The sequence below is a fragment of the Cavia porcellus genome, unplaced genomic scaffold, assembly GCF_034190915.1.
Source record: "Cavia porcellus strain 051 isolate PalLab524CR breed Dunkin Hartley unplaced genomic scaffold, mCavPor4.1 scaffold_25, whole genome shotgun sequence".
Classification (NCBI taxonomy): Eukaryota; Metazoa; Chordata; class Mammalia; order Rodentia; family Caviidae; genus Cavia; species Cavia porcellus.
In genome coordinates this window covers 48207239-48219554 of record NW_026947508.1, presented here as the reverse complement: position 1 = coordinate 48219554, position 12316 = coordinate 48207239, and the positions used below count along the sequence as shown (strand labels likewise).

Here is a 12316-nt window from a genome sequence, read left to right as displayed (position 1 = left end):
TGGGTTCTAAGTTTTGGCGGGATTATTGATGTTTCTTCTTGGCCCGGGCTGGAGAGGCAGGGGCAGAGAGCAGAGAGTATGCTCAAATTGTGCTGTGTAAGGAACCATTTACAAAGGGATGGGCGGGTTGTGTCTGATGCAGTGTCTCTGGCCTAGTCAGAGGAGTGGGTGGGTGGCCCCACTGGGATTGCAGGGGTTCACTGGTGCCATGTGACCTTGCCCAGTACACTTCTAAGTCGACAGGACTCATCAGGAAGGCAGCAGGAAGTGAGTAAATCAGCCTCGCCTTCCTCCGATCTTCTTTACCCCACTAGTCTTGCTCCCCATGATCTGAACCCCTTCAGAAGCATAGGACTAAGGAGCCCGTGGATAGGGTAGTGAGGGGCACAGAGAGCAAGAGGAAGAAGGCCAAGAGGAACCATGGACCGGCCCTAGAGCCATCTAACCCCTTCTCACGGGAATCACACCTAGAGCTTGAACTTCTCTGAAGCCTCCCACCTTGCCTCCAGCTCAAAACAGCATGATGACAGAGGATGAAGACTTGCTCTGTTTTGTTATTTCTCTTTGAAATAGTTTCTGTTCCATACCTGAGCTCTAGACTATTGTAGCTTAGGGTGAAAGTTTGTCTTTGCTTTTGAACTGGCCGTTTCTGGTAAATAGTGACCTCTAGGCCTGCTATCTAAAGTGAGGGAGGGAGTTTGAGCAGCAGATGAACATTTTTGTAAATTTCCAAAACAATGCTCCACCATAGTTCACGCTTACTAAAGGCATACTGTGTGCCACACCCCACACAGCTCAGGAACCTGCACCTGGCTCAGCAGTGGTTTCCTCCCCTCTAAGCACACACACAGATGAGGAGTGGTCTACAGCCAAGAGAATGAGGTACAGCTCCTACCCTGAAAGAGCTGGGCATCCTGTTGTAATAGTTCAGTTTAGTTTAGTTATTATGAGTAGACATTCAGAGAGACTGACAGCAGTGGAAGTGAGATAGATTAGGGCACGGCCAGCTGGCTGAACAAGTGGGAATGACCCGTGTCTATCATGGAGTGCCAGTCATGGAGAGACCAATCGGAAAGTGCTATTTTCAATTCTCCTAGAGCAAAATCAAGCACGTTTTTGATAGGATGGCTGTCTTAATTACTTTTTACTCATCGCTGAGACCCTGAAGCCCCAAATAGGGAAAGGAAAGTTTTATTTCTTACAGTTTTTGGAGTTTCAGTCCATACTCAGTTGGCTCCAAGGCAAGGTGGCATGGCTGGGCTGCAGTTCATGGCAGCTGCTACAGCAAGGCAGAAACCCCGCAAAAGAGCAAGACACACCTTCTTCCTGCCATTACATCACATCCTGGCTCCACCCCTAGGCCAGTGTAGCACTCACATCCCCAATCCAAGCCCTAGACAATGAACCAATCACAAATGCATAATGCAAATGCATGAGGCCTGGGGCCACCAACATAAACCATGACATTCCACCCCTGGCCCCCAGGACTCATGTACATCTTTTATACAAAAGATATTTATTTAGTCCATCTCCAAGAGTTGCCAAAGTCCTAATAGTTTCAGCATTGCTCAACAGTCCAAGTCCCTAGTTTCCTCCAAGATCTATGGCAAACTCTTACCTGTAACCCCCTGTACAAATGAAACAAGGTTAAACATTTCTGAAATGCAAAGGCACAAGATAAACATTACCATTCCAAAAGTTACAAACGGGAATATAAAGCATTGGAAACAAAGCAAGCCCAACATCCAGCAGGGCTAACAGTAAGTCCTAGAGTTTCATGCCCAGCATTTGAAGCAATCTGGTTGCAAGCTCCAAAAGGCTTGGGTGATTCCACTCCCACGGCACTTCCAGGGATATCAGCTCCCACAGCTTGTCTCTTAAACCCTCGATGCTCACTTCTTGCAGCTTTCCTTGGATGATCCATGTTCCTGGCTTTTCCAAACTTTTGGGGTCTCCACTGCACCTTTGGCTTCACCCTTACATCTTTACAAATTGCTCTCTCAGGGGCACACCGTTTGGCCTCCCAGGCCCTTTACGATCGAGGTGGAAGCCATCTTACCCTCAGAATTTGTGCATTTTCCTTGTACCTAAAATCAGCACCATGTGGATGCCACCAAGGTTTGCTGCCAGCTGGAGCAGTAGCCAGCCAGCTCTCTTGCCGGTTTCTGTCTTGCTGTTTGCAGCCACCATGAGCTGTGGCCCAGCCATGCCACCCTGCCTTGGAGCCAACTGAGTATGGACTGAAACCTCCAAAAAACTGTAGGAAATAAACCTTTCCTTTCCCAAGTTTGGGCTTCAGGTATTTTGTCTCAGTGATGAGTACAAAGTAACTACGACAATGGCCTTGATCTGATGTCAGCCTTAAGAAAAAGGGATACAAAAGTCTTTTACCATTAACCTTCTGGCCATTGTGAACTCTCAGTGAAATGTTCTCACTCTGCAGAGCATATTTCTTCTCCTATCTTTAACAGGTATACAATCTTGCTACCTACTTTGCATGTCTTGCCCAATTGTTTGTTTCAGGACACCAAGGACCTGGCAAGAGTACAGAATCCGATAATAGTAGCATCAGATTAAAAAAAGAAACATCGCTCGCAAGTTAATTAACTGATTCAGACAGCTAATTCAAGCTGAAAGATACAAAGGCAAATGAGAATAAAGCATAAAATAGAGAGATAAGGGATCTTCCTTCTAGGAAGAAGATGCTTATCAAAATATGCTAAATTAGACTTTAGCAGCCTTTTTTAACCTCAGACTTGGCCCATGTAAAAGTGCAGTGTAATGTAAAAGTACCTGTAAGAAATTATTATGTTCTGTATTACTCACTCATTTGCCTGTTTAATGTGTTTTAATACTAGTTAAGGTACCTATGGCTGCTTCGTTAAAGATTTTTTGACCGTATATCAATTTCATTTTTTCTAGCCTCTTTTTGAGACTCTCAATGGAAAACTGGATATTTGAGTTTTCAGAATAGCCAAACTTAATATATATATATATATATATATATATATATATATATTAAATATATATTTGGTAATTCCTTTATTCTGTTTTGTTTTTCTTGGTTTTATTCTCTTTAGAATAAAAATCACCAAAAAACTTGGTAGGTTTTAGGCTTACAAGAGGCTTACAGGTAAAAACCTTAAGGTTTGATGACAAAGATTATGTATACTTAGGTAAATGTACATGTTTCTGTGTGTTAATTTTCAAACATATGTTCTATTTTCTTTGGCTAGTAAGTGGACACTCATGATATTAGCGCAAATGCTCATTGTTCACACAGCGTAACAGCAGACTAATTTCAATTGGTTGATAAGGATAAAAATATTTTTATTTATTTATTTTTTGTCTTTTTTATTTTTATCCGTACCGGGGGTTGAACTCACGACCACCTGCTTGCAGGGCAGGTGCTTATGCCACTGAGCTAAATCCCCAGCCCCAAGAATAAAAATATTTTTTAAAATTGGTAACATGTGGGGGCTGGAGATTTAGCTCAGTGGCATAAGCGCCTGCCTTGCAAGCAGGCGGTCGTGAGTTCGATCCCTGGTACCGATAAAAAGGAAAAAGACAAAAAAAAAAAAAATTTGGTAACGTGTTTCCATACAGGTTACTAGCCTGTGAAGATAAAAATGGATTTATAAATACAAGGTCTATTGTTGTTTGTGTATAAGAATTTTTCCTTTGTTAAAGGTAATATATATAGCTTTAAAGTGTTAACTGCTATGATTTGGTTCTCATGAATCATCTAAAATAATTGTTAAGATAAATAAAAATGGGGACCCCTTGGTCTTGGGCAACTGCCAGACAAAATGTCCCTGCAATAGCAGCTGCCTGAACCAATTTCTTCAGTTTTCCCTACTAACTGGTGACTTCTTTGGTTTTTCCCAGAGTCTACCTAATATACCACCAACAAATATTATTAAATGAATTATTATAATATATTTAAATTGGTTATAATTAAAAGACTAAGCTATGTTTAAAATAATAAGGTTTTCTGAAGATATTAAGACATTCTTTTTGTTCAACTTTATAATACCTAATGAGATAGACAATTCTTTTTAAGGAAACAAGAGACATTATGGTAACCATTGTTGATAACCTTATACTCTGTTCTTACATCATGTACTATGTCTATCCTTGGTTTTGACTGACAGCTTTGTTTTGCCATATTTGACTTTATTCTCTTCCAAAAAAAAAGTAATAAGAACTAAGGAGTAATAAAACCCAAAATGTGTAAATTTTGTTGTAAAAAAGAGAGGGGAAAAAAGTGCTCTAAAGGATACAACTGCAAGTGTGTTTAGGGGTGTTGAATAGCTGACCATATTAATGTTTTTGGTTGGATCATTGAACACAACTGTTTGTAGACTCTGTTTGAATGTTCACTTTGTATGCTTTGATACTGTGACTTGAGCAACTGTCTCTAAGACGATAATGTGTAATCTATTAACTGGTGATTTCTTACTGTTTTTTTTTTTTGTAGTTCTGTATTACTTGTACCCTTACACCACTTTGTTTTGTTTTGTTTTTTCTCTTTTTCCTTTTAAATAAAATTTTTTTTAAAAAACATTCTTGGTTAAATCACAAAGGTAAATTTTTTAAAAAATGAAGATTCTATATTTTACTAAATGGGCTCTTATGTTTCCCATTGTTAGACCTTTAGTTAATAAAAGTTGAGTTTTAAGAGTTAAAGATTACTTAAATATTGCCTTATAAAATGCTTCCAATAATCAGTTTATGGTTAGATGAATAAACAACTGTTTTCTTAGTTTATGATTTCACCTACTTATCTGGGAATATATCTATGTGTATATATGTATATATATAGTCTAAAAACAATATATGCTGTGAATCCAAGCTTTAAAGTTTAATTTATAGAGTTAAGATTAGATAACCTTAATACATACAAAGTAACTAATAAATACTCTGTTTTATACATTTAGACTCTAGGTATATAAAATAATCAAGATTTTTTGACATATCTTTAAACTTGGTCCTGCCATTTTGAGGAGATTAGGGCAAGGCAAAGCTGTCTGGGAAAGAAATGTGTGATCTGTTAATTAGCAAATCCCAGGATGCATTTGCAGAACAGATTCCAAAGCCCTGCATGTGAACTTCTCATGAAGACTGGAGCAAGTTTTCAATAGGCTGGCCTAGACCTGACCTCAGTCTGAGGAGAGGGTGATACAAATAGGACAGTCACGATTCAGTTTGTGCCACCCTGTTTTCTCTTTCATAGTGGCCTACCTTCACATTTTTATCCTGCTTTTACTTTGTCCAAACTCACTCTGCAGAACCTGTTTCTTTTCCTACCTTTAATGAAACTTTGCTACCATTTGCACTTGTCTTGACTAATTCTTTGCTCAGGGCAGAAAGAACTTAGAAATCACCTGCAGAAGGAGATTCTAGCACCCTAAAATCCGGTAACAATTTTAGTTTTTTTGATACAGGGTCTCACTATGTAGTTCAGGTTGGCCTTGGACTCCAGGCAATTCTCCTGCCTCAGCCTCCAGAGTGCTGAGATTACAGGCATGTGCCACCAAACCCAGACAATCTGGTAACAATTTAAAACTTGATCTACCTCTATTGATTTTGATTAAACATTCTGTACTATATAAATGAAATACATTATGTAATATACATTATAATGTAAAATAGTGTATGTTATGTATTGGATAATAAGCCTATTGGAGATCGATAATACTATTTCCTAACATAAAAGGTTTAAGAATGTCCTTTAATGTTTTTCAAGGTTTTTTTTTTTACTTTAGTTGCTGTCATCCCAGCCTGAGTTCCTCTGAATCAGACAGTGGCTTACAGGGATGCCGCTGGTGGTGGTGTTGCTCTTCTTGTCTCCTGGCTGCCTCACAGGAAGGCATGGTTTGGCTTCTTGATTCTCTTCCAGTTCCCCATGGCTGCCCCTGGCTCATGGGAAGGTCATGTTCTTAGAGTCTAAATTTTGCCATGAGAATAAAAACTAAATATATATATATATAAAGATTTCTACACTGCTTTGATGCTAGTAATACTTCATGGTATATTAAATATGTTTATGTTTCCCAAGGGTACAGGCCTTCAAAAATACAAAACTTAAAAAACATCTTATCATACTAATGACTTCCATACTATAGCTGTTTACAGTGAAAACTTTTTCAGGCTCAAACATCTGGCTTTTTCTTACTTGTATTCCAACTAGTGATAAAATGTACATGCCAATCCAATAGGAGACAGCAAAATGATGTAAACACTCTTACATGCTTATGCTTATGTGATTGATATATAATTATGCTATAATAGATGTATCAAAATATTACACAGTTCAGATAGTGTCACTCTAATGATTAGAGATTAGGCACTAATTACCTATAAAGTACCTCTATAAACAAATATATTCTAGTTAAAAGACACTTCACTAAAAGAAAATGTAAATAAAAATTTATGTCATTTAATATCTTATAGACAAAGATAACAACTGATAAAATATGTATTTAAAGTTATTTCTACTATGATAACAAAAACATAATAGTTCTAATGTCATGATTGTTATGCTAAGATGCTATGTTTGCTCCTGGTTTCATATTTTCCTTGTAAATCTTTATAACTGTTATCTGTTAATATTCTAAAACAAGCATGATTGATAAGAAAATGACAGTTTTCTAGCCATACTTTGTATTTCAAAGTGCCTGATAGCCACACAAGCTTAGGATGGTTACCGCTCTCACTTCAATGCTGATAAAACTGACCTGGGTGTTTAACAACTGGATTAGAGACCAAAGCTCAGAAAGAGGTCACTGGGCTAAGAGGGCAGCCGTGTGGCACTCGGGCCCTCCAAGCTCAACAAAGATTCAGGACATGACGAAACCTCACTAAAAAGGTCCTACAGTGTCAATAAGTCACCTACCTTCCAGACAGGAAGACTGTTAGACCCTGGAGGACAGAGTTAACCAGTGTGCTGGAAAAAGGATCAGCAAAGAGAAAAATGTCTCCCATGTTTCCAAAGAAGCCATGTGGTCACACAAGACTGTGACCCATCCTGACAGATGACACCGGTGAAAGAGCTGAGGCTTCACACGTGGGCCCAAAAATAGTTCCTGAGGAGCGGCCACTAGCCTTGATGTATAAAGAGTTCATTTTAACTAACACCATTCTCACTTTACCTTGGCCTTAAATACCGGTAGGAAGGTGTAACCGAAATGAGATGTGGACATATAAGATAATTATGCGGGCTGAATATAGACAGGAGGCTTCCGCCCAGCCCTGGACCCCTGTCGGTCAGCAGCTGCAGGTGCAGCTTGTCATTACTATGGCTCAGTGGGGCTGAGAGGCCACAAGGGCAGCTATAAAAGCTTGACAAAATTCTTTAAATTCCTTAACTAAAATTGTCCTTCAAAACTATAAAACGCTCCATATCTTTACTGCCAAAATTAGAGAGACTTACATATTAATAAGTAAAACTTGTTGTTGGTAGATAAATAACATCAGGTTAAAAAAGGTTCTTAAACCATAAAATGTCAGACTTATAGATAACGTCTGTAAATAGAAAGGTCTAGGACCCAGTTGGTTTCAATCCCTTCTCCAGTCCCTTAAAAAGTGTCTAGACGTGGCTGCTTCTCTTCATAATAAAATTTATTCCTCCTTGCCTGAAAAATATCAGATGGTCATAAAGATAAAGCTAATAGTAAATGTGCCCAACTCTTTTTACCAAGGTCCATTAGATCGACCTTCTTAAGGGAGTCCCTAGCTGCTAAACCTCAACCTGACTTCTACCTAGGGTAACTGTCTTAGTTACTTTTTACTCATTGCTGAGACAAAATACCTGAAGCCCAAAGTTGGGAAAGGAAAGGTTTATTTCTTACAGTTTTGGGGGGTTTCAGTCTATACTCAGCTGGCTCCAAGGCAGGGAGGCATGGCGGGGCCACAGTTCATGGCGGCTGCAAACAGCAAGGCAGAAACCGGAAAAGAGTGAGACATGCCTTCTTCCTGCCATTACATCACATCCAGACTCCACTCCTATGTGGGTGTAGCACTGACACCATCAATCCAAGTATAGACAATGAACCAATCACAAATGCACAGTGCAAGCACATGAGACCTGGGAGGCCACAGACATAAACCCTGACAGTAACTTAAATTAGCTCTCTAGAAAAATCCCTGACTGATGTCTCTTCCACATAGGCCTTTCTCAGCTGGCTGAGGCCGACTCCATCTTTACCCCTTGTTCCCTAATGGCTGTTAGGGACACTTCTTCAGAGGGTGGAATGTAGCAGTTCAGTTTAGCTATGATGAGTGAACTGTCAGAGAGGCGGGTAAGAGTGGCAGTGTCAGATAGATAGATGGTAAATAGATAGATAGATAGATAGATAGATAGAGATAAATAAATCAGCCCACTCAAGTCAAGAATTAATTCAAACAACAAGTCAAACTTAAAGACACAAATGTAAACCCAAGAACAAAGGATACGAAGTTAAGACAAAAGCAGAGAAATAAGACAAGGGTCAGACCTCTTGCAGTGGAGGAGTCGTCCAAGGGAGCAGGGCTGAGAGCTGAGGAGGACGGAGGGGGAAATAAGCAGGACGGAGATGTGTCATGGACAGGAACCAAATAACCTCAAAGAATGCAAATGGTATATGCCATCCCTTGAGCTAAGACAATATTGACAGGAAAGGAAAACGGGGTGGGGAACTGGAGGGGGAGAGCAGGGAGGCGGAGGGAAGGGGAAGGGGTTTGAAAAAAAGAAACAAGCTGTAATCTGTATGTGTGACCATTTCCCGAAAAGATATAAACCATGTGAGCTGCAAACATGTACAAACCAAATAAAACTTTGGAAAAAAATAAAGAGATAAGGGCTCTTCTCTCCAGGAAGAAGGCTCTTATTCAAAATATGTAAATTAGACTTTAACAGCCATACCTCTAGACTTGGAGCAAACAGATATGCAGATTAATCTGTTTTCTTTCTAAACTTCATGAAAGAAACCCAGCCCGATACTCCCCAGTCTACTTACACATATAAAGACCCTTAGCCTTCTACTCACAATGTCGGATGGGATTGGCACCAAGAACTTTTTTCTTCTTATTTCTAGTAAACACTCTTGTAAGTTCCTCCTTTTGTGCTCAAATTTATTCTTCAGTTTCAAAACCAAAAATCTTAGCTTTATGCAAAGTTAACTGTGTCACCCCTGGGGAGGCAGACTCCGAGCAGCTGCCAGGTGTGACCCATGCTGTAGTAGGGAGATGAGGAGGCATGGATTTTATACTCCGGTGTCAGTGAGGACGTCACAGAAGAGGTGATGCTCACGTTTAGTCTTTGTTTTGAGGGTTTTTTTTTGTTTATTTGTTTTCAGTACCGAGGATTGAGCTCAGGACCCTTACACCGAGCTATATCCCAAGACCTTTTAAAACTTTCTATTTAGTGACAAGGTCTCACCAAGTTGCTAAAGTAGCCAAAATGGGTTCAAACCTGTGATCCTACTGCCTCAGCCTCCCAGAGTGTTGAGGTCACAGTATGTACCCCATGTATGCCAGTCCAGCCGTGCTGAGGTCTAATGGACTGTTGGGTTCACTGGATGACTGAGCAGAGAGGCCACCCCAGGTGATGGGAACAGCACATGCAAAGCCTCAGAGATAAGGCACGTGAGTTGGAGAGCTCTACAATGAGGGGAAGAGGCAAAAATGAGGGAAAGTGTGGGGTGGAGGCAAGCTTTTTGTCTTTGTAAAATACAGGATATGACTGCCATTAATCTCCGTCCAGATTCACCATCTTGCTTCAGACACACTTACCCCACTGTCCTTGGCACTTCGTGAAGCAGGTCTGGGGTGCCCTGTTGTGACGGTTGCACCGTGGTGACTCCTCAGTCAGCCTCCTGCACAGATTCAGAATGCTTACCTTCGTGGTTGTTTTGATTTTGGGGAGAGCCCCAAGTCACCCAGTCTCAGATCCGGTAAGTGAAGTGGGTGGGGTCATACTGCTTTTCTGATGGATGGAGTGGCAGCCACATTCGTTGTGTTTTTTATCAACCACGTAGAGACACTCACGAAAGAGGACTCCTAGAACTGCTTCAGAAGGTCTTAAGCAGGATGGGATAAGTGTATTGAAGCAAGGGGCTGAGTTTGGGGGGAATTCATGGAAATGTGTCTTTTACTCTGAAAAAAGTTGAACATTCACCATAGATTTTGATCACACTTCATAAATTCTCATGACAGAATTCTTTTTTTTTTTTTTTTTTTTTTTTTGTCTTTTTCGTTTTTACCGGTACCAGGGATTGAACTCACAACTGCCTGCTTGCAAGGCAGGCGTTTATGCCGCTGAGCTAAATCCCCAGCCCCTCATGACAGAATTCTTACTGGTGGGCAAATTGAATTTAGAACACAAAGATATCAGTCAAAGGCTCCACGTTGGAAGTGTTAAATAAATTTCATGTGTTCTTGGCCAAACAGTCTTAAGCAGAGCTAATCAACAGCTTGAAAAACATATTTTGAATTTTGTAAAAATCCAGAAGAACCTCTGCAAGCTCCAGAAAATGGACTTCCTCGTGCTTCAGAAGTTGTGTGTGTCCGGGCACGGCTAACAAACAGGAGAATCCTACGGTCCCAGGACCATGAGGGCAGAGTGGCCCCACAGTGACCCTGCAGGGCCTGCTCCCTGCCTGCAGTCCTGGTGCTTCCTCCTCACAGCCACTCCACTGCTGGTACCCACAGTCTCAACTACCCCGGATCAAGGATCTCCAGGGGGAGGAAGGGGAGTGCAGTTTGCAATCAGTCTGAGGAACAGTAAATTTATGTGGCATCTATTCTATGCCAGGCCCTATGCGGTTGCCATGGTTCATCGTCACAGGACACAATCAGGAAGTAGGAGCACTCAGAGCAGAATAAAGAGAGATGGAGGCCGCCCAGATGACAGCAGGCTACGGATTGAGGGCTTATCACAGTGCAAGAGTCAGCCACTGTCATTTGCATTTGGGGTAGACTCCAAGGCAGGTGAAGGAGCAGGAGAAGCTGAGAGTGGGCAGAGATGCAGGAGTCTCTGATGGAAGCTGGGACTGAGGTGGCCACAAGCAAGCTTTTAAACTTTTCATTTTGTGTTTGCAGTATTGGGGATTGAGCCTAGGATGGGCTGAAGTCTCTCCCAGACCTCAGGGGACCGGTGACGTCTTGATCTCAGCCTTCTGCCCTCTAGGCCCATGAGAGAGTACATCTATCCTGCTTAGCAAGTTTGTGGTAATATTCCAGCACAGGGAAGGAGCAGCACCCACAGAAAGAAACTGCTTTTGTCAGGGCAAATAATTGTGTAATTTTGAATATGATGTTTATAAAAAGAAAAAAAAGGAGCTCCTGTGATGCTTACTGGGCATATTGTTTCCATTTTCATATTTTCTTCCATTCATTGTACTTACAAATAGTGTAAAACTGGTATTCATAATCTCCATCTTCGTCCAACCTGATAGTGGGGACACGGTTGGGTTATATTTTGCAGGGCGGAGCCAGAAGCATTAATTATTAATCATCCCTCTGTGGTTAGATTTCTAGGCTGTTTCTGTGTTAAAGATGATGCTGGCGTGAGAGCGGCAGGGTTCACCACCACTGAGGTGCCCCTGTGATGTCTCTGCCCCATGACTTCACATCATGATTGTATTTTCACCTCTCAGGAACTCTGAAGCAATAGATAACAAACAAAAAAACCCCAAAACAAACATAAAAACTGGAGGGGTGTCACAGATGAGGAAACTTGATATCTGAGAGGTGACCCAGCATGTCCAAGGCACAAAGCCAGGAAGCACAGAGCTTGGACTGCAATTAGGTGGAACTAGTTCCAAAACCCAGCTTTTATCATCTCCCAAAAGTCACTGCAAAAAAAAAAAAAAAAAGATTCAGTTTGCATCATCTGCTCAGATCACGTTTTCAAGTGAGATAACCAAGTGTGGGTCAAAGGGCTGTCGTGCCCAAATATGTCCTACTAATCCCAGCGGGTTATTTTGCCTCAAGCCACCTACCCTTCCAGCTGCTGTCCATCCTTTCCTGCCCTGCCCAGGTGAGACCTGATCAGTGTCTGTTCCAGCAGCCCCGTGTGCTCAGCTCACATCTGGGTGCCACCTAGCCACCTCTCGTCTGAGGGCTGCGGCCTGGCTGGCTGAAACTTCCAGTAGTGGAAGCCCCTCACTGCGCAGGACTCTTTTGTCTGACAGTCACAGTCAGCCAGCGTCACAAAGACATTAGTCACAAGGACATTTATTCCAGCACTGTACACGAAAGCAAACAAATTAGAAACAAACCGAGTTTCCAGCCCCCAGGGACTGGCCGAGTACACTGTGAAACAGGCGTGTCG

General features: G+C 41.4%; 1 long non-coding RNA gene across 1 annotated transcript; it reads right to left on the bottom strand.

Annotated features, from left to right (window-relative positions):
* Window positions 1–1175: 1175 nt before the first annotated feature.
* LOC134473076 (uncharacterized) lies at window positions 1176–12102 on the bottom strand. Its single transcript, XR_010043184.1, has 2 exons — window positions 9030–12102; window positions 1176–7928 (listed from the first exon to the last, which is right to left on the bottom strand). It is a non-coding gene; the product is annotated as an uncharacterized LOC134473076 (long non-coding RNA).
* Between the last annotated feature and the right edge of the window lie 214 nt (window positions 12103–12316).